This window comes from Neovison vison, chromosome 2 (assembly GCF_020171115.1).
Source record: "Neovison vison isolate M4711 chromosome 2, ASM_NN_V1, whole genome shotgun sequence".
NCBI lineage: Eukaryota > Metazoa > Chordata > Mammalia > Carnivora > Mustelidae > Neogale > Neogale vison.
This window is the reverse complement of record NC_058092.1, coordinates 20,455,467-20,482,414: the sequence shown is the minus strand read 5'-3', so window position 1 is coordinate 20,482,414 and position 26,948 is coordinate 20,455,467. Positions and strand designations below refer to the sequence as shown.

At 50.1% G+C, this 26,948-nt stretch overlaps 1 protein-coding gene and 1 long non-coding RNA gene across 2 annotated transcripts in view; one reads left to right on the top strand and one right to left on the bottom strand.

Annotated features, from left to right (window-relative positions):
* Positions 1–11,700: 11,700 nt before the first annotated feature.
* Positions 11,701–22,077, bottom strand: LOC122898628. The gene is made up of 3 exons (XR_006383015.1): positions 21,992–22,077; positions 21,452–21,588; positions 11,701–11,840 (listed from the first exon to the last, which is right to left on the bottom strand). It is a non-coding gene; the product is annotated as an uncharacterized LOC122898628 (long non-coding RNA).
* A 458-nt stretch (positions 22,078–22,535) lies between these two features.
* Positions 22,536–26,948, top strand: part of WASF2 (WASP family member 2) — a 71,108-nt gene continuing 66,695 nt past the window's right edge. Inside the window, exon 1 of the mRNA XM_044237541.1 lies at positions 22,536–22,696. The gene's annotated coding sequence lies outside the window, so the exon portion shown is untranslated. The remainder of the gene's footprint in view (positions 22,697–26,948) is intronic.

Genomic DNA, 26,948 nt, shown 5'->3' with positions numbered 1-26,948 from the left:
AAAGACAGAAGGGAGCGGAAGCCCTCAACCAGTGTCCTAGGGGCAAAGCACCCCCTGAGGAGGAAAGAGGACAAAAGGCAGAGGGAGGCTCTCAGACTACCTACCTCCTTTGTTTATTGGACAAACCTCTCTTGAAGGTCACTCTGTCCCACCCTGCAGGGCAGTCTTTGGGGAGGACAAATGTGGGGCAGCTAGAGGAGGGTGGTCAATGCGGAGGGAGCAGTCCCTGGACTTGTGGAGGAGGCTCCTGGCTCATCTGGGAGGGGGAAGAAAAGCCTCTGGGAGCCGAGGAGTTGAGGTGTTGAGTGCAGGCTTCCAGGAGCAGTCGGAGCAAGACCTGGGAAGGGAGCGCGCTCCAGTATGTGTCCAAGTGGGTGCAATTACACTCCCATTTTGCGGATGGGGAAATCAATTCTCAGGAGCAGAGGGACAGAGCCAGGCAGTATGTCCAGGCCCGCCTGACTGCAAAGCCAGTATTTTTTTGTGCTATGCCACGCTGCCTCCCGAAGGAGTGAATTGCTAATGGTGGCATTTCAGATTTCAGATGTAGTGACAGCAAACTAGGGAAGAGGTTCTGGACAGATGGTTCCCAATCGGGTCCCTGCCTCGGGCTAGCAGAGCAGAGGGTTGTCAGGGCAAGCGAAGCGCCCGCCCCTCCATTCCTCTTGTGTGTGGGATGCAAACGGGTCCCCCCCCTCCACACTCTGCTCACCATCCCCCTCCAGCCCTTTGGCCCTGCCGGGGTGACCTGCATGAGCTCAGCTTCCCAGCAGCCCTGCGGAGGAGTCAGCCGGGGCAGAGGCTGCCTCTGCCCTCTCACGGCTTGGCAGTGCCAAGGGAGGCGGGGCCGAGGAGGGGCGGGGGAGGGGGAGCCTCGCCGCCACTAGACCTCTGGTCCTGTCCCCCAACTCAGGCGCCCCTGGGGTTTGCTGCAGAGGCCCAGCCTGGGACAGGTGGTGCGGGGCTGGGACATGCCGGTCAGGCCTGTCCCCGTTGCTGCAGCCTTGTTGAGCTGCCATTAACAAGTGGCCGGAGGTTGCCGTGTCTCCATGGAGACCAGACAGTCAGTGCGGCTCCGGGGTGAGGGCCGTGATTAGTGAGTGTCAGCTTTGCCAGCTCTGCTCTTCCCACCGCCCGCTGCTGGGCTCAGAGACAACAGGCCTGGCCCCGGGGGTGGGGGGGGTGGGGAAGCACTCCCAAGCCCGGGCCCAGGTGCTGTGTCTTTGTCTCCCCCAGTGGCTCCTCAATTCCCCCTGCCTTCCCTCCCAATCAATCTTCCACACAGCCCCCAGGGGGGGAGGCTTCTAAAACACCAGCTGAATCCTGACCTGGCCTTCCTTAAGAACTTTCCATGGCTCCTCATTCCCTCCAGGCCAAGAGTCAAATTCCTTCTCACAGCCTTCAAGGCCTTCATTCATTCATTTCTTCATTCGCTCACTCATTCCTGCAACAAATCTGGTTTGGCCCATCTGCTATGTGCCCGAGAGACTGCCAGGTACACACGGGCAGTAAAGCCAGCAAGATCCCTGCCGTCCTGAAACTTCCAATCTTGGGAGGAAGACACACTCTAGACAAAATACAAATCAATAGATACTTGATTACAGGCATGGCAAGGACTGGGAAGAAATGGAGAGGATGTGCGGGCAGAGATTAATGCAGAGGGGGCTGGCCTACCTAGGACGGTCAGCGTGACTTCCTGCGAGGGAAGCAATCCACCAGTGGGGACACGGAGGAAGAGCTTTCCAGGGAAGAGCCTGGGCCAGCACCCCAGTCTCTCTCCCGGGCCTGCTCCTCTCCCCACCCCCACCCCCATGTTTCCCTTTCTTTTTTTTTTTTTTAAGGTTTTTATTTATTTATTTGAGAGAGAGAGTATGAGTGAGGTGGGGAGGAGCAGAGGGAGAGGGAGAAGCATACTCCCCGCTGAGCAGGGAGTTGAGCAGGGAGCCTGATGCAGGGCTCAATCCCAGGACCCCAGGATTATGACCTGAGCTCAAAGCAGATGTTTATCCCACAGGCGTTTCCCCCCACCTCCCCGCCATGTCTCCTGTCTTGGTTAAAGCATCAGGCTTACTCAAGGAAGAGACCTGCAAGTTAGGGCCAATTTTGTCTCCTCATTGCTACTTCGGACCCCATCCTTTTCACCCCAATCACACCTGCCCCCTAAGGAGTTTATCCATTCACTGGCTAGTTCCTTTGTCGCTCTGATCATGCGTTGAGCGCCCCCTATGTGCTGGGCCGGAGGCTGGGCCTTGCAGATGCACCGGTGAGCAGGAAGCACACAGTCCCTGAGTCTCGTCCAGGAGACGGGCAAGTCCACAGCAGTAGGAGTAGGAGGACCTAATCTGGGACAGGGGTGCCTAGAAGAGCTTTCCAAGAGAAAGTGGCTAAACAGAGACCTGAGGGAGGGTGAGGAATTTGCTGCAGAAAGAGAAGGGGAAGGTAGCCCACGCGGAGGAAAGAGCACGTGGGCAGGCCATGTGGGCAGGCAGAAGTAAGAGAGTCAGAGTCTCCTGTGCAGGCTGGAGGGGGCCACTGGGGGACTTGAACCCACAGGGGCGCACCCTCAGATCTGCTATCCATTTCACTCCATAAGCTTTGGCTAGAATCATCTTTCTACGGTTGGCACAACCATGCCCCTTCCCAGCTCTTAAAATCCTGCTCTGTCCACAGTCTTTTAAAGTCCAAACCTTGAGGAGCAAGTGACTTGAGGCCCTGGAAACCCTCACTCCGCCTCATTTCCTCCTATCGCTTCTCCTGCCACTCCTCCTGCTGGCAGACTCTGCTCAGCCACACCCCAACAGGTCAGATCCTTTCCTGGCTCTGGGCCTTTGTCCTTGGAGTCCTTGTCCTTTGTCCTTGGAGTGCTCCCCTCCCCGAACGCCCTCCCCCACTTCTCCAGGTGAAGTTTTCATACTTTGGGGACCCAACCCAGATGGGCCTCCTCCCCAAAGCCTCTCCTGACCCCTGTCCCCAGCAAGAGTAAGTTTCTCCTCTTTGCCCCCATCACTTAATGACAGAGAGCTAATATTCAGTGGATGCTGTTTCCTCTCTGTTAGGCTTTACAGAAGTACTTCATGCTCACGATATTCTTTAGGAACGTGTCTTATCATCAGCCCCATTTTACTCATGTGAAACTGGGGCTCAGAAACTTGAAGGGACTAACCTAGTTTCCAAAGTGACAGAGGAGGGACTCAACCCCAGGCGGCTGACTGCCACAGCTCATGTGCTTAATCCCTAGGCCCCCTCACCCTCTAATAAGGTTTTCTAGCAACGTATGTGCCTTCCTGAGCAGACTAGCAGCACGTGGAGGTCAGCGTCCAAGTCCAATTCATCTAGGCTCCCCGGGATCCAGCATATGGCTCTACACACAGGAACAGGTTCAAATGTGTGTAGAGCGAATAAAAAATGAGCTAGAAGGCTACTATAGGGCTGCGCTCTGGGCACACAGACAGCTTTCCTTTTTCTTTTCTTTCTTTTTTTTTTTTTTTTAAAGATTTTATTTATTTATTTGACAGAGAGAGATCACAAGCAGGCAGAGAGGCAGGCAGAGAGAGAAGGGAAGGGAAACAGGCTCCCTGCTGAGCAGAAAGCCTGACGCGGGGCTCGATCCCAGGACCCTGAGATCATGACCTGAGCCGGAGGCAGAGGCCTAACCCACTGAGCCACCCAGGCGCCCCTCTTTTTTTTTTTTTTAAAGATTTATTTATTTATTTTGGAGAGAGAGAAAGAGAGCACATTTTGGAGAAAGAGAAAGAGGGATAGAGGGAGAGGAGAGAGAATCTCAAGCAGACTCCCTCCTGAGACCATGACCCAAGTCTAAACCAAGAGTCAGACATTCAATCGACTGAGCCACCAGGCACCCCCAAAGACAGCTTTCTGAGGATGGGTTAGACCCCTTTGTCCTGTGTGGGTCTGGTCATCATCCTGGGACAGACACTGAGCCCAGTCCAGTACCTAGCTCCTGGCCCAAAGCCAATAAGGGTCTGCTGGTGACCTCGAGATTCCCATCCCTTAGGGGACAGCCCCTTTGGAATCAGATGGATCCAGCTCTGAATCTCAGCTCTGATTTTTTTTTTTTTTTAAGATTTTATTTATTTATTTGACAGAGAGAGACACAGCAAGAGAGGGAACACAAGCAGGGGAGCAGCAGAGAGAGAGGGAGAAGCAGGCTTCTCGCCGAGCAAGGAACCCTATGCAGGGCTCGATCCCAGGACTCTGGGATCATGACCTGAGCCGAAGGCATATGCTTAACGATTGAGCCACCCAGACGCCCCACATATAGCTGTGTTACCCCAAACAAATGGCTTACCTCTCTGAGTCTCAGTTCCTTCATCTTCAAAATGGGCTCAGTAGTGCCACTTTTATTTTAATTTTTTTAAGATTTCATTTATTTATTTGAGAGAGAGAGAGACAGCATGAGGGGGGGAAGGTCAGAGGGAGAAGAAGACTCCCCATGGAGCTGGACCCTGATGCGAGACTCAATCCCGCAACTCCGGGATCATTACCTGAGCCGAAGGCAGTTGCTTAACTACTGAGCCACCCAGGTGCCCAGCAGTGGCTGCTTTTAAATGTTGGTGGTGAAGATAATGAATGGCAGCCTTTCTTATTATTCCCCACGTGTCTACTATGTGCTGTGCGGGGCTTTGTCATTTATTCTTGAGTAGTGTGACCCTTAAGCCAGGCAAATGGGGAGGCAGGAGCCCCTGCATTTCAGAGCCCACTCTGGCCCTCCTCTGCTGGGCCCTTCCCTGTGGAGCCAGGAGTCAGAGGGGGCAAGAGGCCACACCCACCTCTACCCACTTCTAAACCATCTCTGGGTTCCCAGATCCCATAATCCTTTGAGCTAGCTTCCCAGGGCCTGGATTGGTCCTTGCTGAATCCAAACCTCATTGCCAGTGTAGATTTCCTGGGCTGAGGGGTGACCAAGGGACAGCTGGTTGCTGGGAGTGGGTGAGTAGACCTTGAACTTGCTGGGGGTAGAGCATGGATGGAGTGGAGGAGAAGAAGGGCCTCTGGTACACTCTCATTAGGGACCAGCTTGCCCTTACTGATCTTTACAAATGCCCCCAAAGGAAGGAATTCCTGGTGCCATTGTAGAGAAGAAGAAACTGAGGCTCAGACTGGAGGAATGACTCCAAAGCCTGTTCATTGGCTTGGCCCTGAGGCAGCCATGCTTTATGTCTCTCATCTCACTTCATCCTCATGACAACCTTGCTGATAAAGCAATATTGGCATCCCACACTACAGATGAGGAAACTGGGGCACAGAAGGATTAGGGGACTTGTCTGAAGCCATGCAGCTTGGAAGTGCCAGAGCTGGGGGTTGAATCTTGGCAGTCCAGCTCTTAACGTTGAGCTCTTCTATCTTACCATTACCAGAGTTATAACTGGTTTCCTTAACTTGGCTGGCCACCACTCTGCCTCAGTTATCTGTCTGAGGAATGGGTACGGTAAAAATGCCTCCCACCTCCAGGCCATAAAGCCAGGAAGAGGCAGAGATGGGATCCAGGCTGAAGGGGGCCCATATGGCAGCTGCTGGGGGAGTGGGGCTTACCTCTGCTCCTCACCCCCCTGCCCTGCAGGCCCAGAATAGCTGAGCATGGCCCTGGGGGTGGCTCAGAGAGAGGCTCCTCTGGCTTGGGCTCACTACTGTGCCCTCCCTCCCAGCCTGTGGCCAGAGAACATGGAGTTTTCTCAGGGCCAGAGGCAGAGGAGGCAGCCCCCCTCTTCCTCCCCAAAGCCCAGCTGTGGGGCGGCTGCCCAAGCTCCCACCAGCCCCGCCTCTCCTACTCCCCAGCCAAGTTGCTGCTCTGTGGTCACCTGGACCCAATTTCCTCCTTCCTGCCTCCTCCCATCCCTGGGAAGCGCCCCTGGGCTGCCCTGCCAATTTCCAAAGTCTTCTCCCCCAGGAAGCCTTCTCTATCCTCCCCCCACCCCCACCCCCAGGTCTCCTACCCCTACTTGGAACACTCCAGCTCCTCTCCCTTCAGCCCCACACACAGAGAATCATCTGGACCATGAGCCCATTTTCCATTTGGTTCCTGGCTGAACATTGGGTCTCCTTGGCCAGACTGCGAGTTCTCTTCCCCAAGGCGGTTATCACATCGTGTGCTTCCCTCTCCCCCCACAGTGCCAGGTAGGGAGGAGCCCAGGGCCAGAGTGGCCCATACCCTAGGAGCTGAACCTTGGTGCTCAGATACCTGAAACCAGCATCACTGTTAAGCTTTTGAGATCTAAGTACCCCTCCTCTTAGGTGAAGAAACCTTGAAGGTGCAGGGAGGAGAAGGGACTTGCCCAAGGTCACCCAGAGGCTAGGCCAGTACTCAAACCCAGGTCTTCTGGCTCTCAGGTTTCTGACACTCGACCTGACCTGAAGCAAGTTTCTAATCCTCCCGGGTCCTCATTTTCAGGCAGGAGACCAAAAGAGTTCCCAACGATGTATTATCAGAACCTGGGGCGTTAATTCCGCCTCACTTGCCAGATCTGGAAAAGTCCCAAATCCAACCTCTCTCTATCTACCTTCATTTCATAAACAAGCAAACTGAGACCCCAATAGCAGAAGGGACCTCCTCAAGGTCACACCAAGTTGGGGCTAGAGTCAAGACTGGATTCTATGTCAAGTTCCTTGAAGAAAAATTAAGTATCACCAACTAATCCATTGATTCCACAAAGGGGTTTTGTGTGTGTGTGTGTGTGTGTGTGTGTGTGTGTGTATTTTGAGAGTCTAATAATGCTAGGCTCTATGCCGGTTGCTAAGAATATAAGGGTAAAAAAGACAGTCAAAGCTGGTAGGGATATGAGGGGGCTCCTGGGCAGGAAATGTTCTGCATCTTGATCTGGGTACATGCTACATGGGTGTGTTCAGTTTGTGAAAATTCATTGAGCTGTACATTTTGGTATGTGCACTCTTCTGAATGTATATTTCAAATAAAATTTTTTTAAGATTTTATTTATTCATTTGAGACAGATACAGAGAGAAAAAGAGAGAGCACAAGCAATGGGAGAGGCAGAGGGAGAGGGAGAAGCAGACTCTCCTCGGAGCAGGGAGTCTGATGTGGGACTTGATCCCAGGACCTGGAGATCATGACCTGAGCTGAAGGCAGATGCCCAACCATCTGAGCCACCCAGGTGCCCTTAAAAACATTAAAAAAAAAAAAAAAACAGTCACAAGCATTGAGTTTACAGAGCTACAGTATAGTAGAGGAGGTGAGATGTTAACTAATTACACCAATAATTGGTTAATTATAATTGTGACAAGCGCAACAATGAAAGTGGAGGGTGCTAAGTGCTGTGGAGTAGCCCTTAGCTCACGTCGGGGTCGTCAGGGAAGGTGTCTCAAAGGAAGTGAGGGATAAGCTGAACTGTACAGAGTGACCAGGAATTTAGAGAATAGGAATGATTCCCAACCCCTACCTTACACCACCCAAAAATTAATTCAAGATGGGGCGCCTGGCTGGCTCAGCGGTAGAGCGTGCGACTCTTGATCTTGGGGTCGTGAGTTTGAGCCCACACTGGGTGTAGTGCTTACTTAAAAAAATAAGAATTCAAGATGAATCACAAACCTAAATGTGTTAACACTATAAAACTTCTAGAAAAAGATGTATGGGAATATCTCCATGATCTTGGGATAAGCAAAAATTTCCTAGGGATCAAAAATACTAAACATAAAACAGAATTGTCAGGGGATGGGGAAAAGCATTCAAGACACAGAAAACAATGTGTGAAGGCCCAGAGGAAGGAAGAGGCAAGATATGTTAGAAAAACTGAGAAAAGGCCAGAAGCAAAGGCAGGGGAGAGTGAAGTGTGAGAGAATCCAAGAGGAGGTAGGGATCCAAGCCAGGGCCAGGGCGTTATAAGCTGGGTTAGGAACTAGAAGTTTATCCTGACAGTGGCAGGCAGGCAGAGAAGGGTTTTTTAAAGTTTCTTTTTTTCTTTTTTCTTTTCTTTCTTTTTTAATTCAAGTCATCTCTACACCCAATATGGGGCTTGAACTCACGACCCTGAGATCAAGCATCCCATGCCCTTTTGACTAAGCCAACCCGGGCATTCCAAGAGAAGGGTTTTTAGTAGGGGGAGTGGCAGGAGCAGCAATTGAAACAACAGTTAGGGATAATATGACCGTCACCTGGGTTTGCAAAATCAAGAATTACCTTATTTGATGTGCCCAGGACTACAAGATATGGTCTATGTAGAACCACGAATGAAAGGGAACATCCCCCTTTCTCCCTGCTCAGCAACAAGACAAAGCCAGGCCTGGGTTTTGCTTCCTTGCAAATCAAGATGTAGTTTTACAACTTGAAAAGTCACTTAATCCAGGTGCCAGGATGAGGCGGGGTATGGCAGGCGGGGACTTGGGGTGAGAGGCCCTGTCCTGCCAGGCCCAGCCCGGGTCTTAGAAGAGCTGGAGTCTGCCAGCTCCCACCCACACCCCAGCTCTTGCTACAGCCCCACCCACCTCACCCCTGCTCAGCACCTGGACCTACTCATATCTTCTTCCCTCTTTCCCTTCCTTGGAGGACCAAAGGGTCTCACCCGGAAGAGCCCAGAGGTCAGGAGTTTCCTTCGCCCCCTCTGCCTGCCACTCCCTGCCACCAGTATCCCCAGCACCAGGCCCCCGCAGACTCCAGCTGTCTCACCACTCAGGCCTTCTCCCTGCAAGGTGGTCACCAAGCCACGGTGACCCCCTTCAATTCAACCAACATTTACTGAGCACCTGCTGCGTGCTGGGCAGGGCCTTAAGGAAAACGGTATTTATTCCTCCTCTCCAGGAAATCTTGGGATAAGGGGGGAAAGAGAGAGCAAAATTTACAAGGGCTTTATAGAAGAGCAAATGCAAGCAAGTATAGAAAGTGAGACTGACTTCACCTGCGGAACAGGGTGTGAATATCAAGAAAAATTTCCTCTAAGAGGTGACATTTGAGCTGGGTCATAAAGAATAAGTAAAACAAACAAAAAGAAATGCTCTTTGTGACAGTGGAGAGTATAAGAATTATAGTGACCATTGTGGATGTCAGATACTGGGCTCAGCCAATACCTTCTGTATTCATTGACTCCTTACAATGACTCTGTGAAGTAGGTATTAGAAATATGCCCATTTTCTAGATGCAGTAACTCAAGGCTTAGAGAGGGGAAGTGATTTATTTACAGACTCTCACGGCTGTACTGGCAGAACCAAGACTTGAACCCGGGTCTCTCTGCTTCTGTGTTGTTGTTGTTGTTTTCCAAAGATTTTGTGTATTTATTTATTTGACAGAGAGAAAGAGATCACAAGTAGGCAGAGAGGCAGGCAGAGAGGGGGAAGCAGGCTCCCTGCTGAGCAGAGAGCCCAATGTGGGGCTCAATCCCAGGACCCTGAGATCACTACCGGAAGGCAGAGGTTTAACCCACTGAGCCACCAAGGCACCCCTGCTTCTGCGCTCTTTAACATCTACTACATAGAGTGGCTTGAACGGAGGACATGTGGAGGAGGGGGGTAGGGGGGAAAACTGGAGGGGTGGAGGCAGGGCTTGGTGGCAGAAGTCTTGGTGAGAAGTATGGGCTTTATCCAGAGAGCCGTGAGGCCAGGGAAGGCTCATTAGTGAAGGAGGGGGTAAAGAGGGACAGCACCCGCACTCAGCTTTCTACACTGAGAGCCCACTTTGAAGGAGGAGAAGTTAGAGATGGAGAAACTGGTAAAGCAGTTGCTACAAAAATCCAGGAAAAGGGGGCCTGGCTGGTTCAGTCAGTAGAGCATGTGCCTCTTGTTCTCCGGGTCATGAGTTCAATCTCCACATTGGGTAGAGAGCTTACTAAAAAAAAAATCCAAGAAAGAGATGAGGGTTGAGGGATGGAGAAGAGGAGGTACACTGAGGAGAAACCAAGCAGAACTTGGGGATGAGATGGAAGGAGTTATCAAAGATGGCCACTGGGGCTTCTGGCCCAAGTGTGCCCTCCAGAGGGAAGCCCAATAATTGGTCTTTCACAATTTATTGGGCACCCCGTTCCCCAACCATGGCTCAGCTCCACACTTGGCACCTGCAAAACTCACTCCTGGAAGGTGCTTTGTTTTTCTCCAAAATGTATCTTCCTCATCTGTTTGTGTATTCATTCACACTGAGCACCTACTGTATACTGGCTGTTCTGGGAGCTGGGGAGGAGCCGGGAACAAGCTCAGCCTGCCTTATTCGAGGGGTAATGGTTACAGCCTGGGGTCTGGATTTGAATCCCAGTTCTGCAACTCTGGTTCTCTGTCCTGGACGAACCTCCAGCTGGCTGTGACTTCAGGTAAGTCACCGAACCTCTCATTGTCTCAGGTGGCTCATCCATAAGACAGGGGAACGGACAGTCCCTGCCACAGGGACTCAGTGGGCTGGTAAGTGTAAGGTCCCCGGTACTGGGTAAGTATTGGGTGTCAGCTATTACTTGAATTCACATTGTAGTGGGGAGACAGATCCAATTACACAATTAATTATTTAATTACAACAGTGATAAATACCCTGAAGGAGCAGTGCGGTCTGGTGGTGAGGGAAGGCTTCCTAGAGCAAGGGAGGGTCCTGCTGAGCCGAGCTGAATGAGTTGGGGCTGGCCAGGTGAAGCTCGAGGAAGGAGGGAGGGTCAGGTGAGGCAGAGGGCTGTCTGAGTAGGCAGACCCTCAGGCAGAAGGAGGCGCCGAGAGAGGTCTGTATTTCTGTAACTTTACCTCTTTGGAGCCCCCACATAATGTTGAGAAGTAGGTCAGGCAAATCCTTGGCTCCCATTTTCTAGAAAGGGCACTATGGCCCAGAGAGGGACGGCGACTTAGCTGGTCTGTAACCAAGCCTCTGGGTCGATGCTCTGCCCCCACTGATCCAGGGAGCTGGAGGGGATCAGCCTGAGAAGAGGCCTTTGTCCCCGCGCCCACTGGGGTGGGAGCGGCAGGAGCGGGGGCTGCAGCTGGCCACCAGCGGCTGTGGCGGCCAGAGCTGCATTCCTTCCCCTGCCAACAGAGCAAGTCCAGGCTCATGGCAGGGGCCTGGAACGTTCTTTTTGTCTTAAAAAAAAAAAGAGAGAGAGAGAGAGAGAGAAAGAGAAAGAAGGAAAAGGAAAAGAAAAGCAACATTAAGTCTGGACTTCAAAGGACATAGCTTCCAACTGTCTCCCCTAACCCTGGGTCTCTCTCTCCCACTCCCTGGGGTAAGGCCCCCGGCAGCCAAGTTTCTGGGAAAGGGAATGAGGACTGGACTTGGAGCCCAAAGACTTTGTGGTGAGCCCTGGCTCAGCCTCCAACTTGCTGTGTGACCTCCGGTAGGTCAACAGCCCTCTCTGGGCCTGAGGGTCCCCAGCCAAACAGGGAAGGGAGGGTTGGATGACATCAGGTGGGGTGGGGAGTCCAGAAACCGGCTCCAGCCAGCTGCAGCAGCTTTGCTGCCCTTCAAGTCTGAGGCACTGGGGCCTCGGGGGTCCGGAAGCTGGGGACAGGCAGCCTTTCATCTCTGCTGGCCCAGGGTCGCTGCAGGTTGGCAGGCCCCACATCCCGAGATCGCGTTTCAGGCTGGAAGGGGCCTTCCTGTGACCTCAGCTGGCCAGCCCTACCCCTGCCCCCCTCCTCTCCGTTCTCACCAGAGGGAAGCAGGCAGCATCCCGCCCAAGGTCACCGACCAGCAAGTGGCTGTCCTTCGGCCTGCCCTTCCCTCCCACCCGAGCCAGCACCCCCCCACCCCCCCACCGGCCTCCCACAGTAAAGCCTCAGGTCTCCTGGGCCATTAGGAATCTGCCAGGCGAGGCGTGGTCTTCTTCCTCTCTCTTGTTTCTTGGCTTGTTTTCCCGGTTCTCCAACAGCCGCCTCCTGCAAAAGCCTCCGGGTGCGTGTACGGGAACATTTTTCTTTAAAAAAAAAAAAAGAGAGAGAGAGAGAAAGAGAGAGAGAGAGAGAAATGCAGCCACAGTTTGGGTAAAAAAGCAACCAACTCCTTAATCCTTCCCTATAACCTCTGGCTTCTCAGACGGGTTGGCTCAGGCTGCTGGGAGGGAAGGCCCTGTTGGGCAGAGGCCGGGGCCTGTCCCTCGCGCCCTCCTCACCGGCCTCTGCTCTCCTTCAGGGTTGGGTCTGACTTCTGGAGCCACGAGAAGCCAAGCTGCAGGGTTCGGCAGGCCTGGGAAAGCACGGGGGGGCTGAAGGGCTTGGCTGGGCCTTTTGCCCCTCTGCCTACTTGGCCGCCTTCTCCGGAGGTTACAAGACGAGGATTTTACACCCCTTGTCCATTGCCTCTGCCTCCGTTTTCATTCCTTTATTCTCCTGTCTTAGGAACCTCTGGCCTCTTCACAGCAAAGAGCCTGAATGGTATCTCCCACCTCAGGGCCTCACTGTCCGGCACCAGGCTTGGCTCTCTCTCTCTGCGGGGCCTTCCACGCTCCAAGCCTTTGTCCAGCCAGACCCACTGTCTGGTGGCCATCAGTGTCCCTGCCCGCCAAGCCCTTAATTATCTGCTGCAGCCCCAGCACCTGGGTCAGTGCTTGAAGCCTAGTAGGTACGCAGGGTCTCTGGACTGAATGGATTCAAACCGGAAATAGGACTCTAGAAATATTCAGAGTGAGCTCTCGCAGAAGGGACTCTGGATTATGATGTATCCCAGTTAAAGCCCTTTCATGCCTCCAGCTCCCTGAAAATCCAGACCGATTCTCTATTGCCACCTCTTCCCACTTGCCAGCTCTCATCAAAGGATTTCCTTTTTCCCCAAAGTGCCATCTTTCCTTTTGCCTCTGGGCCTTTGCCTGTGAAATTCCCGTTCCTTTCCACACCCCTCTCCACCTCTCACCTGGATGACTCCCTCTGGCCTATCACCCTGTCCGATTACCCAATCAGCAAACTGAGCACGTGTTTAGGGCACCAGCAAAGCAGAGACACTAAAAAAATATACATATATTATTTTTTTTAAAAATATTATTTTATTTATTGACTTATGGGGGGGTATGAGGTGGGAGGGGCAGGAGGCGAGCAGACTCCTCACTGAGCAGGGTGCCTGCCTCTTGCTGTGTGAAGCCTGATAGATCCGGGGACCCTGAGATCATGACCTGAGCCGAAGGCGGATGGTTAATCCACTGAGCCACCCAGGCGCCCCCAAATATTATTATTATTATTATTTTTTAAGATTTTATTTATTTATTTATTTATTTGACAGAGAGAGAGATCACAAGTAGGCAGAGAGGCAGGCAGAGAGAGAGGAGGAAGCAGGCTCCCTGCCAGCAGAGAGCCCGATGCGGGACTCGATCCCAGGACCCTGAGATCATGACCTGAGCCGAAGGCAGCGGCTTAACCCACTGAGCCACCCAGGCGCCCCCCAAATATTATTCTTTTAAAAAACTAATTTGATGTTCGGGGCACCTGGGTGGCTCAGTGGGCTAGGGCCTCTGCCTTCGACTCAGGTCATGATCCCAGGGTCCTGGGATTGAGCCTCACATCGGGCTCTCTGCTCAGCAGGGAACCTGCTTCCTCCTCTCTCTCTGCCTGCTTCTCTGCCTACTTTTGATCTCTGTCAAATAAATAAATAAATAAGATCGTAAAAAAAAAAACACCCTAATTTGATGTTTGATAATTAAAAAAAACATTTAAAGAGCACTCATGGGAAAAAATAGAACTTTATTGGGGTTTCTTACTCTTATAGTTAACACTGTTTTTTTTAATTGTTTTTTTTTTTTAAAGATTTTATTTATTTAATTTGACAGACAGAGATCACAAGTAGGCAGAGAGAGAGGGGAAAGCAGGCTCCCCATTGAGATGATGTGGGGTTTGATCCCAGGACCCTGGCATCATGACCTGAGCTGAAGGCAGAGGCTTTAACCCACTCAGCCACCCAGGCGCCCTGCCAGCACTGTTTTTATGGCTGGGTGGCAGTAGGTAACATCATGGGGCTCTGCTCTTTGAGTCTTAGCTTGGACATCAGCACCTCTCCAGGAAGCCTTCACTGACCCCATGACAAGTTTAGTTCTCTTTTAGGTAATCTTTTTTTTTTTTTTTTAAAGATTTTATTTATTTATTGGACAGAGAGAGATCACAAGCAGGCAGAGAGGCAGGCAGAGAGAGAGAGGAGGAAGCAGGCTCCCTGCTGAGCAGAGAGCCCAATGCGGGACTCGATCCCAGGACCCTGAGACCATGACCTGAGCCGAAGGCAGTGGCTTAACCCACTGAGCCAACCAGGCGCCCCTGGGTTTTTCTTTAATATAGATATTTTTGCTTTACTTGTGGCTTTCTGTCCCCCCCATGTCCCCCCCACCCCTGCCCCACACCAAGTCTGGAAGCATCTTCAGGGCCCAATTACTCTCTCTCCACCTCTATACCTGCAGCACATACAGTACAGGGTCTGACCCCAAATATATTACTCTCTAACCTTTATTTATCCAGTCCCCTTTGCAGGATCTGCACTACACATCACATTCTTTTTTTTTTTTTTTTTTCTGTTTTCTTTTTTTAAAGATTTTACTTATTTTTTTTTTTTTAAGATTTTATTTATTTATCAGAGAGAGAGAGAGGGAGAGAGCAAGCACAGGCAGACAGAGAGGCAGGCAGAGGCAGAGGGAGAAGCAGGCTCCCCGCTGAGCAAGGAGCCCGATGCGGGACTCGATCCCAGGACGCCGGGATCATGACCTGAGCCGAAGGCAGCTGCCCAACCAACTGAGCCACCCAGGCGTCCCAAGATTTTACTTATTTGACAGAGAGAGAGCACAAGCAGGCAGAGAGGCAGAGAGGAAGGGAAGCAGACTCCCTGCTGAGCAGAGAGCCGATGAGGGGCTTGATCCCAGGGCCCTGAGATCATGACCTGAGCCAAAGGCAGAGGCTTAACCCACTGAGCCACGCAGGTGCCCCAATAAATAAAATTTTTAGAAGAAAAAAAAAAGAACTGTATCTGAGGACCTCCTACTCACCCTTCAAGGTTCCACCCAAATGACCCCTCCTCTATGAACCTGCTCAATCCGTCAGTTGTGTTAGGTTGAGGGTTTTGTGAGCTTACAGCTCCTGCTGCAATTGGTGTCTCCCTCTTTTATGGTAATTTTTATGTACCGTAGAGGCACTTCAGTGGCTCAGTTGGTTCAGCCTCTGCCTTTAGCTCAGGTCACAATCCCAGGTCCTGGGATAGAGTCCCACATTGGGCTCCTTGCTCGGCGGGGAGCCTGTTTTTCCTCTGCCACTCACCCTGCCTATGCTCTCTCTCTCTCAAATTAATAAATTTTTTAAAAAAGATTTTATTTATTTATTGACAGAGAGAGAGAGAGATCACAAATAGGCAGAGAGACAGGCAGAGAGAGAGGGGAAGCAGGCTCACTGCTGAGCAGAGAGCCCGATGCGGGACTCAATCCCAGACCCTGAGATCATGACCTGAGCTGAAGGCAGAGGCTTAACCCACTGAGCCACCCAGGCGCCCCTCAAATAAATAAATTTTAAAAAATATATTTTTTAATTTAAATTTTATTTTATTTTATTTTATTTTAAAGATTTTATTTATTTATTTGACAACCAGAGATCACAAGTAGGCAGAGAGGCAGGCAGAGAGAGAGAGAGAGAGAGGAGGAAGCAGGCTCCCTGCTGAGCAGAGAGCCCGATGTGGCACTCGATCCCGGGACCCCGAGATCATGACCTGAGCCGAAGGCAGCGGCTTAACCCACTGAGACACCCAGGCGCACCTATTTTATTTTATTTTTTTAAAGATTTTATTTATTTATTTGAGAGACGGAGATCACAAGTAGGCAGAGAAGCAGGCAGAGAGAGAGGAGGAAGCAGGCTCCCCCCTGAGCAGAAAGCCCTATGTGGGGGGCTTGATCCCAGGAGCCTGGGATCATGACCTGAGCTGAAGGCAGAGGCTTTAACCCACTGAGCCACCAGGCACCCCAATCTTTTTTTTTTTTTTTTAATTTAATTTATTTATTTGACAGAGAGAGAGACAGCGAGAGCAAGAACACAAGCAGGGGGAGTGGGAGAAAGAAAGCAGGCTTCTCACCAAGCAGGGAGCTTGAAGTAGGGCTTGATCCCAGGACCCTGGGATCATAACCTGAGCCAAAGGCAGATAGACGTCTAATGACTGAGCCACTCAGACGTCCCTAAACTTATAAAAACTTGAAACAAATTTTTTTTTAATGTATGTATTTTCTTCCCCCACCAGATTGGGAGCTGCTGAAAAACAGAGACTCGGTGGATGGATCACTGGTCCCTAGAGCCCTGGGTTGGGCTGGCCAGAGGAGAGAGCAATGTATGCTTTTTAAAGAAACAAACTGGAGGATGTCATGACGGAGGAAAAATTCAAGCAAGATTTTGAATGTGGGGGAAGAATAACATGTACTCACTGAGGGCACAGAATCAGTGCCGATAAAAACAAATCAAAGCAACAATACCCCTGACAGCCAGTACTGAGCGTACCATAGTGTGGTGGGCAGAACGGAGATGAAGCTCTGCCTCTCACTGTCTGTGTGACCTTGGACAAGGTAGATCATCTCTCTGTGCCTCAGTTTCACCATCTATCAAAAGGGGAGATTAAGGGTACCTACCTTACCGAGAATTCAATGGGCGAGTATCCGCAAGGTGCTGAGAGCTGGGCTGGGCCAGCGTGGTGCTTGTGAGTTTGCCCCATGGCCTAGCACCTTGGCTGTGCTAGGCATTTTCATCTGGCACCCCACTTAGCCCTCACAGCCGCCTGAAAGGCAGGGCTATTTGTCCTTTTACTGAGAAATGAGGTGTGTGGGGGCCAAAGGTTCTTGCTAAGGCCAGGCCAGTCACTAGGTAAGGGACAGGAATGGGATTTGAACCCATGTCTCCCTGGCCTGCCGCCCACCCATGTTCCTTGACTGTGGCACCTGCCTGCAGGAGGAGGGGGAGGAAGAGAAGATGGCACAGTGGGAAGGCAGGGAGGCTTCCCTGAGCGGGGGCCTCCAGAGCAGAGAGGCAGGCATTTTTTTCTAGAGCTTTCATTTCCGTCTGCCTCTTCTGAGCAGGTGAAAAACCCCACAGAGGGCCCTTCATGGAGTCCTCCCCCTTTTCCTCCCCCTCCTGATGCTGCTTCATCCCCCCACGCTGGGAGGGAGGGAGGTCAGGCATGCAGCGTGGGAGATGTAGGGGAGTGGAGTGAGGAGGAAGGGGAGCATCATTCCAGATCCTTTCCCTTCAGCACCCCCCTCTCCCCATCACAAGCGCTCAGGGAGGAGAGAGCATTCCAGGTGGAAGGAATGGCAAATGCAAAGGCTGTGGATTAAGGATGTGGAGGCGGGGAAAGCCTGTGAGCTTGGCTGGAACTGAGGTTCAGGGCCCCCTGGGATTGCTCAGTGGAGAAGAACTTGTTTGACGAGAAGGAGAGAGAGAGAGAGAGATGCAGTGGACCCAGCAAGAGCTGATGATTCTAGAGGTAGGGAAGTGGCTGCAGACTGTCCTGAGCTCTGAACACACTGGTCTCCATCTTCTTCCCCTCAACCAGGGTGGTGAAGATGGGTCACTGTGATTCCTCATGGTCCTTGTGATTTGTTTTTCCCTTAACACACTGGGTTCTGCCAGCTCTATACCAGGAATTGGTTCATGGCTTTTTATGCATTCTCTCAGTGTTTTTCTCCCCAGCTGTACAATTGTTATTATTCCCTCCATTTTATGGATGAGAAAACTGAGGCTCCGCCAGGTTTTATAACTTGCTCAAGGTCACACAGGGTGTAACAGGCAGATCCTGGACCCAAACCCAGGACTTTTTCTAGAGACGGCAATTTTGCCAGCTGTACTGGTTTAGGCTGCTTTCCCCAGGGTGTTTGCCATCCCCATAGCAACAATGAGAGGCCTGCCTGTGCTGACAGCACTTCATAGTTTATGCAGGCCTTCTTTTTGCTCCTCACAACAGCCCTGTAAGCAAGCTGCTATCATCCCTATTTCATAGATAAGGAAACTGAGGCTCAGACAGGGGATGTGACTTGGCCAAGACTGTTGGTCCAGACTCAGACTCTAAACCACTTTTTGCTTTCCCTTGCAGTGGAAGAGGGTCTGTTACCTGCTCTAAGCTGCCTCGAAGGGCAGGGAACAAACAGGCAGGGGTTACTTTTCAAAACTGGTGGGAAAGGAACGGGTTTGGCCTTCAGAGCCTGGGACTTGGCTACTGGCAGTGGATAATGTCATCAGGAGGGAGGGCTTAACCTCAGGTGCAGTTAAGTCCATTCATGTTCAGAGGCTGGGTTCGAATTCCAGCTGTGCCTCCTGCAGACTGGGTGGCCTTGGGCAAGTCATTTAACCTTAGTGCTTCTTTTGCCTCATTTGTAAAATGATGGTAATGACAGGACCTCACTCATAGGGCTACTAGGAGGATTTATAAGTTAATGCATGGACAGCACTTAGCATGTGTTTGACACATAGGAAATGCTCCGTGTTAGTGCTTATTAATATGATTTCTCAAGTGTTCAGCACCATCCCCTCAGAAAGCAACTTGTCTATGTCTCTTGCCTAAAAGGAGAAACTATGGCTCTTGTTGTCAGACAATCTTCATGCAAAAGCTCCAAAATCTTACCTAGGACAGGTGGTAATGCTGATATCGACAATAATAATTATTATTAAATTACTAATAAAGTTAGAGTTAATGACAATAATACTATTAAAGTTAATATTCAACAGCTGCTTACTATGTGCCAATCACTGTGTGAAGTGCTTTGCATTTATTTATTTATTTTTTAAAAGTTTGTTTGTTTGTTTAAAGATTTTATTTATTTATTAATGGGAGAGGAGACAGCATGAGGAGAGAGGTCAGCAGGAGAAGCAGACTCCCTGCTGAGCAGGGAGCCTGATGTGGGACTCAATCCCAGGACTCCAGGATCATGACCTGAGCCAAAGGCAGTCGCTTAACCAACTGAGCCACCCAGGTGCCCCAGTGCTTTGCATTTATTATCTCATTTAACTTTCACAGTTCCGGGAGATTAAAAACAATTATGATTCCCATTTTACGGATAAGGAAACTGAGGCTCACAGAGGCAAAGTCACTTGGCTCAAGGTCACACTGCTAGAAAGTGCTATAGTTATGATTTGAACCCAGGCTTGCCTGGCTTCAAAGTCTCACAAAACAATTACGGTCAGATGACAACTCGCCCAGTGTATGGATGCTTCCATCAGCTCTCTCCCAAACTTATCTGATGGATCTGCTGCCTCGGGCTCACCTCCCTCCATGCTGGGAAGAATGAGCACCTTTTATGGAGGGCCTTCTGTGTGCCGGAACACTTTAGACACATTCCACATTGAGTCCTCACTGCCCCCCATGACACTTTATCATTATCCCCGGTTCTTAGAAAAGGAGATGAGGGGCGCCTGGGTGGCTCAGTGGGTTAAGCCGCTGCCTTCGGCTCAGGTCATGATCCCAGGGTCCTGGGATCAAGTCCCACATCGGGCTCTCTGCTCAGCAGGGAGCCTGCTTCCCTCTCTCTCTCTCTGCCTGCCTCTCTGTCTACTTGTAATCTCTGTCTGTCAAATAAACAAATAAAATCTTTAAAAAAAAAAAAAAGAAAAGGAGATGAGGCACAGAGAGGTGTGGTGACTGGACAAGGTCACACAGTCTGAAGTGAGATGCCAGAGCCAGGATGCAAACCCTGGGTTGGCCTCAAAGCTTGCATTCAGGGCCTACCAGAAAAGTACAGAGACCCTTGGAAATGAGCCTCATTTCAAAGTCAGGTTCCCTCCCCTGTAACACCTCATTTGCTTAGGCCCCTGCATGAGCTCTGTCCTCCTCATTGCCACCTATTCCAACTGGCCTGGATGCCTTTCTCTTGGCCTGCAATCCTTCTTCCAGAGACCTGCTGCCTGGTTCAGCCCCATTCACCAACTCACCCAGAGATATCACCTCTGCAGGAAGCCTCTTCTAGCCCCACCCCATTCCAACATGCACTCTCATAAACACCTTGTACTTTGCCTTCTCGTTCCTTACCAGTTTCTAACTCTATTTTGATTCATCTGGTCATTTGTTTTATGACTTACTTCCTTACTAAACTCCAAGCTCCATGAGGGTCTGTTTTGCCCACCATTGTAGCTGTACCACTGGCAGGCTGCCTATCCATAGTCAATGCTTAATAATTTTTAAAAAAAGATTTTATTATTTATTTGACAGACAGAGATCACAAGTAGGCAGAGAGGCAGGCAGAGAGAGAAGGAGAAGCAGGCTCCCTGCCGATGCGGGGCTCAACCCCAGGACCCTGAGATTATGACCAGAACTGAAGGCAGAGGCTTAACCCACTAAGCCACCAAGGCACCCCAATTTTTTTTAAAGTAAACCCTAGGGGCGCCTGGGTGGCTCAGTGGGTTAAAGCCTCTGCCTTCGGCTCAGGTCATGACCCCAGGGTCCTGGGATCAAGCCCTGTGTTGGGCTCTCCGCTTGGTGGGGAGCCTGCTTCCCTTCCTCTCTCTCTGCCTGCCTCTCTGCCTAATTGTGATTTCTGTCTGTCAAATAAATAAATAAATATAAAGTAGACCCTACACCGAACATAGGTCTCGAACTCACTGACTCTAAAATCAAGAGTCATATGCTCTACTGACTGAGCCAGCCAGGCACCCTGGTACTTAGTAATTTTTTACTGAATAGATGAATCCTTGAATGAATAGATAAATACCAGGTACTTTTTACACATGACTCATTAATTTCACAATTAACTCACTGAATCCTCACAACTGCCCTGCTGTCCCCATCTTATTTTTAATTTTTTTTTTAGCTGTGATGTGGATATACATATTTTTTTGGCACTGATGTGGATATATATATATATATATATATGAAAATTTTTAAAGATTTTATTTCTTTATTTGACACGGAGAGCGGGAACACAAGCGGGGGGGGGGGCGTGCCTCGAGCAGAGGGAGGAGGACAAGCAGGTTCCCTGCTGAGCAAGGAGCCCCATGCAGCACTAGATCCCAGAACCCCCAGATCATGACCTGAGCTGAAGGCAGATGCCTAACCAATTGAGCCACCCAGATGCCCTGCTGTCCCCATTTTAGAGAGGCCATAAATGAGGCTCAAAAAGCTATAAAGTGGTGGAGCTCGGATTCAATTTCAGGTCAGGCTAACCCAAAGACACTGACTTCTGCACAGCACCTGCTGCCTCCCAGCACCCAACGGCCACAGTCACGATTTAAATAGTCATTGGTTGTCAGACCACATGTCCCAATTTGAGCCTGGAGGTCACTGACTCAGCCAGCACTGAGGCTCTTTCAGCACCATGCACTTGGTGGTCTCCGCCCATTTAAAGGCTTAGCTGGCTCCCCCTCCCTCTCCCATCTTGGCCTCCTTCCTTTCCAGAGAGGGAAAAGGACTAGGAATTACAGCCAAGGCAGCCCTTCTGGGAAAAACAATCCTGTAATGAAAAGAGCCCTGTTCTGAGAGCAAAGAAACCTGGATTTAAGTCTTGGCATGGAGGCTGCCCTGCTGAGGGCCCGTAATGGTGTCACTGCCCCGGTGTCCTTGTTTGGGATTCTGTCTGAGTTGCTGACCCACCTGTCATACCCTACTCACCTCCTGATTCCTAGGTCCCTAGAAACAGCTAGGGCCTAGGGTAACCGGAGAGAGGGGAACTGTACTGGCATTCTCACGACACTCCCCGGAATGCTAAAGGGTTGGTGGAAGAACGTCTTTCTCAGGGGACACCAGGCCTGGGAGGAGAAATACAGAAATGGAAGACAAAAGATACAAGTTTGAGTCCTGGGGTTGTTTCAAATTCCCTAGGTGACCCAGGGTAAGTCATGGAGTTTTCAGTTTTCTCTCCTGCAAAACGAAGACAATATCCGCCTTACAGAGTTGCTCAAAAGAACTAAATGAGAGATATTCGCTAACTTGTGAATTTGTCAATGGTATCAAGCTGCAGCCTTTTATAATCAACAAGATGCACATATACCCAACTTATACCCAACTCAGGCGTGTAGCTTCAAAACGCCAGGGACATGAGGCCGACATGACTACTCCTATTTTGCAGAAGGACAAACTGAGAACCAGATAAGTTCAGGAAGTCGTCTGAGGTCGCAGAATGAGGTGATGCCTGACCAGGGTCTTGCTCACCTGACCCCGGCCTTTCAGAATCGGCTCCCAGTCCTAAGACCCCGGACCTCGCCCCGGAAGACTCGTTTAGCAGCGGGCCAGAGCCTATGACTCACTCTCCCCACCCTACTTTCGGTCGGGCCCGCTCGGGCAAAACTATCTGCAACTTGAGGGGTATCCACAGAAAGTTCATGGGTTTGGCCCCTTCCTTCCACCAAAAACCCCGGTTGTTTGAACTCTAACAAGTGAAATCCATATTTCAACACACTCTGTAGCAGTTTTTACACTTTCTTAGGTAGGACTTTCCTACTTTGAATTTAGGAGTTGACTCAGTTTAATCTCCACCCCCACTTCACTTGGTTTGCCCTCTCGCTGTTTACTCCGATTGCGGAAGTAGCTCGGGTGGAGCTCCCCAGACTGTACCCTTGAGTACGTCTTTTGCGTAGCTATTTAACTGGCATTCCACTCGGGCCAATGGAATGCCCGAAAGCCCCAGGAGGGTGGGGCAGAGAGCCAATCAGGGCCGTTGGCGGGGTGTGGCTGTGTCCCAGGGCGGGGAATCGCGTAATGGCGGACGCGGGCCGGGTGAGCGCGGCTGGGGGCGTAGCGCGCTGAGGGGGGTTTGGCTGTGTGGCATCCACGGAGGCGGCCCACGGGAAGAGACCCCGTGCGGAGAAGGGCGGCTGGTAGGCCTCTCTGTCGCTGAGGGCGACCACACGAGACCAGGTGAGCAACAAGTCCCCGCGGGCGGGCCCCGCTGTGAGGCGCCGGGCCCGGCCGCGCCGCCACCCCCCCCACCCCCTGCCTCGAGCCTCGCGGGGTCGCGGAGGATTGGGTGGCGCACCTTCTGCCGCGGACCGGCAGTGGCCGGGGGAGCGGTCAGCGCGGGGTGGCCTCTTACTCTACACTCCCCTCCCCAGGGAGGAGGTGTCCTGGAGGTCCCCTCGGAGACTTGGAGGGGCCGGCGAATCTGTGAGGCTGCGAAAGTGCCCCCATCCTGGCCTGGCGCTGGCACTAACTCGCTATGTGACCTTGGGCAAGTCACTTCCCTCTCAGGGCCTCAGTTTCCCTACTTGTAAAACGAACGCTTTGCAGGCAGTTGTACATGAGTTGGATCTCAGATGTTCTCGGAGATCTCTGGCAAGTTGTTCTCCAGGCGGAGCTTTAGTTTCCAGAGTGGGGCCATGAAGGAATTGTAGGGCTCTTTGAGATCCGTGGCCTGCTGAGTCGAAGAGTGGCGGAGAGGATTGTGTGTACGTACATGTGTGTATGTACGTATATATGTATGTGTACAGGATGGTTCTGCAGGGTAAGGAGACGAGTTGGCTAAGGGGGCTCTTCCATGAAGGCTGGATTGACCCCAGGCTATAATTAGGTAGACTCTGGTTGTCTTGGTCCTCTAGGGACCTAGAGCCTTTGAGATGGCAAAGTTTTATACACTGGGGCTCCATAGCATGGGAGGAGAGGAAAGTATCCTTGGAACCTCTTGGGGCAATGATTGAAAGTTAGTCCCCAAACAATTCAGGGGGGTTAGGAGTGGGAGGGGAAGCATTTATAGTGCTCTTCCTATGTGCCAGCCCTTGTTTAGGCTTATGTTCTTAATTTTTACAGTTGCTTTTGGGAATTTACACTTAAGGAAACCGAGTTTCAGAGAAGTTTAGTAACTTGTCCAAGGTCACACAAAACTTACCAACCAACTGTAAGGTGGTTTCCTTTGAGGATCATCAGACAAGGGGGAAGTCATTATCCATTTAAAAGAAGTTTGCTGTGTCACAAATGGAGGGAGAGGTCTGGTTCCAGACACTTGAATTGACCTCTGGCATGGAGACAGGCTGGACCTTGAACTCTGGATGGCTAATTATAAGTGCATTCCCTTTTTTCAGTCTGTGAGTTGGAAAGGACTGTTTCTAAATTGTAAAGTTATTTTAAAGTTGTCAGAACCTCAAAGAACTCAGTTTGAATCTTGAATGGGTGGCTTGTAGAAGGTCACCAACTGTTGGTGTATAGATTTGACTCTTGGCTCAGAGGGGAGCCAGCCCAGTAACTGTTTCTCCTCCCTAAATTTTCTCTGGATGACAGAAATTTCCCATTTGTTCAAATTTCTTTGGATTCCTGGAACCAAAGGTTCAGTACCCTGCCGGTGATGCAGCATAATGTTCCTTCCTTTCTTTGTGTTCCCTGTTATCTGACTTCTAGATGAGTGAAGATTGTGGACCTGGAGTCAGAGACTAGTAGTTGGATATGATAAATTGTAGCCCTTAATTTTTCTAAGCCTCCGCTTTTGGCTAATCAAAATGGTAGGACCGGCAGTGTGTATTGTTCTCATATGTCATGGTAGGGAAGAAAATTGGAAGAGGAAGTTGCTGAGAAAGCGGGCGTTTCTTAGCAGTGGAGCCAATATGTATTTCTTTGTTTGAAATTCTAAAACCAGAAAAGCAGCAACTGAAGGAGGAAGGAAGGAAAGAACTGTGAAACTCTTCTTCCAATTCAGATATCTTTAAGAGCTGTTCCTGTTGCTCCCTGTCCAAAACCCTGCTTTCACAGAAAAAGTCAATTGTAATTTGTTCAAAGTTTAGAAATTATATTCTAGAATGATACTTTATTTATTTATAATTTTTTTAAAAACTTACTTATTTGAGATAGAGCACGACCAGAGGGAGTGGCAGGCAGAGGGAGAAGCAGGCTCCCCACTTAGCCAAGGAACCTCATGCATAGGACCCAGGACACTGGGATCATGACCCCCCGCCCCGCAAAGGCAGATGTTTAACTGACTGAGCCACCCAGGCATCCCTAGAATGATAATTTTAGATATGAAACCCTTCGAGATAAATTTCTTAAAAATCAGAACATTTTACTGAGTTTCTTATTTACCAGCGGATGATTCTTTTTCTCAACTTAATTGCCAGTTGCAGTCTTTTGGTCAATATTAACTGTGATTTTTTTTTTTTTTTTTTAGATTTTATTTTATTTGACAGAGAGAGATCACAAGTAAGCAGAGAGGCAGGCAGAGAGAGAGAGAGGAAAGCAGGCTCCCCGCTGAGCAGAGAGCCCGATGTGGGGCTCCATCCCAGGACACTGAGATAATGACCTGAGCTGAAGGCAGCTGCTTAATCCACTGAGCCACCCAGGCGTCCCTTAACTGTGATTTAAATTAGTGAATTTCAGTCTAAGTAGGTTTTTTTTTTTTTTTTAAAGATTTTATTTATTTATTTGAGAGAGAGACAGTGAGAGAGAGCATGAGCGAGGAGAAGGTCAGAGAGCGAAGCAGACTCCCCATGGAGCTGGGAGCCCGATGTGGGACTCGATCCCGGGACTCCAGGATCATGACCTGAGCCGAAGGCAGTCGTCCAACCAACTGAGCCACCCAGGCGTCCCCAGTTTAAGTAGGTTTGATCTAGATACTGGATGATGTAAATATCACCATCACTTGAAAAAATATGTAAGGGTGTGTTTGAGTTTTGCATTTGTTAAAAGTCTTGTTAATGCTTTGTTTTACGGGATTGTGTATGTGTGAGTAGTTGTTAAGTCATTGAATTGAAGATCTACCTTCATTCTCTATATTAGTTACATTTTCTGTATAAGACTTAGTCTTTTTTTTTTTTTTTTAAAGATTTTATTTATTTATTTGACAGGCAGAGAGGCAGACAGAGAGAAGAGGAAGCAGGCCCCCTGCTGAGCAGAGAGCCGGACGGGGGGCTCCATCCGGACCCTGGGATCATGACCCAGGCTGAAGGCAGAGGCTTTTTTTTTTTTTTTTTAAAGATTTTGTTTATTTATTTGAGAGACAGAGAACATGACGGGGAGAAGGACAGAGGGAGAGGCTGACTCATGGATCTGGGAGCCTGATGCGGGACTCAGTCCTGGGACTCCAGGATCATGACCTGAGCCGAAGGCAGTCGGTTAGCCAACTGAGACATCCAGGCACCCTATTGGTTACTTCTTAAAACTTTTTTATTTATTATTTTAAAGAGAGAGATAATGGGGTGGGAGAGTAGAGGGAGAAGAACAAACAGACCCCACGCTGAGTATGGGGCCTGGCCACAGGACTTGATCCCACAGACCTGAGATCATGACCAAAGCCGAAACCAAGAGTCAGATGCTTTAACCAGCTGAGCCACCCAGGTGCCCCTATATATTGGTGACTTTGTTGCTGGTCCTGGCATGCATTGGGTAGAGTGGAAGAGGACCCAGATTTTTTGGTAAGGTAAATTGACTTTTTTTTTTTTTTTTAAGTGATGGTGGGGGCAGGAAGGGGCAAAGGGAGAGGGAGAGAATCTTAAGCAGGCTCCATGCCTGGCAGAGAACCCAATGCAGGGCTCTGTCTCACAACCCTGAGATCATGACCTAAGCCAAAATCTACATTCTTTTTTTTTTTTTTTTTTTTAAGATTTTATTTATTCATTTGAGAGAGAGAGAGAGAATGAGAGCGAGCATGAGAGGAGAGAGGTCAGTGGGAGAAACAGACTCCCTGCCAAACAGGGAGTCCAATGTGGGACTTGATCCCAGGACTCCAGGATCATGACCTGAGCCAAAGGCAGTCACCTAACCAACTGAGCCACCCAGGCGCCTCAAAGTTAGCATTTTTAACCAACTGAGATACCCAAGCATTCCAGCAAAATAGCTTTCTAAGATACTGACGCAGTTGGTAGATGTGGACTCATAGTTAGATCATTGCCAGTTAGTTGGTAGGATGTGATTTTGTGACTTAGGCAGGATTAGACAGAGTCTGTGTCTGCAGGCAACTGAAAGTTTTATTTCTGTGGTAGTGGTTTTACTTAGTAAGACTGATGAGGGTGACAGTTGCTAAACTGAGAATAGGTGCAAAGTGCAGTAATTGTTTGGGATTTGGGTGGGGGGGTGTTTTTTGTTGACTGAAGAAATGAGTGGTTCTTTATTTGGAAAGAGGCTCATAAGCTGTGAAATAAGATATTTTTGCTCTTCTGAACTGAACAAGATGTCATCTCCTCCATGAAGCCTG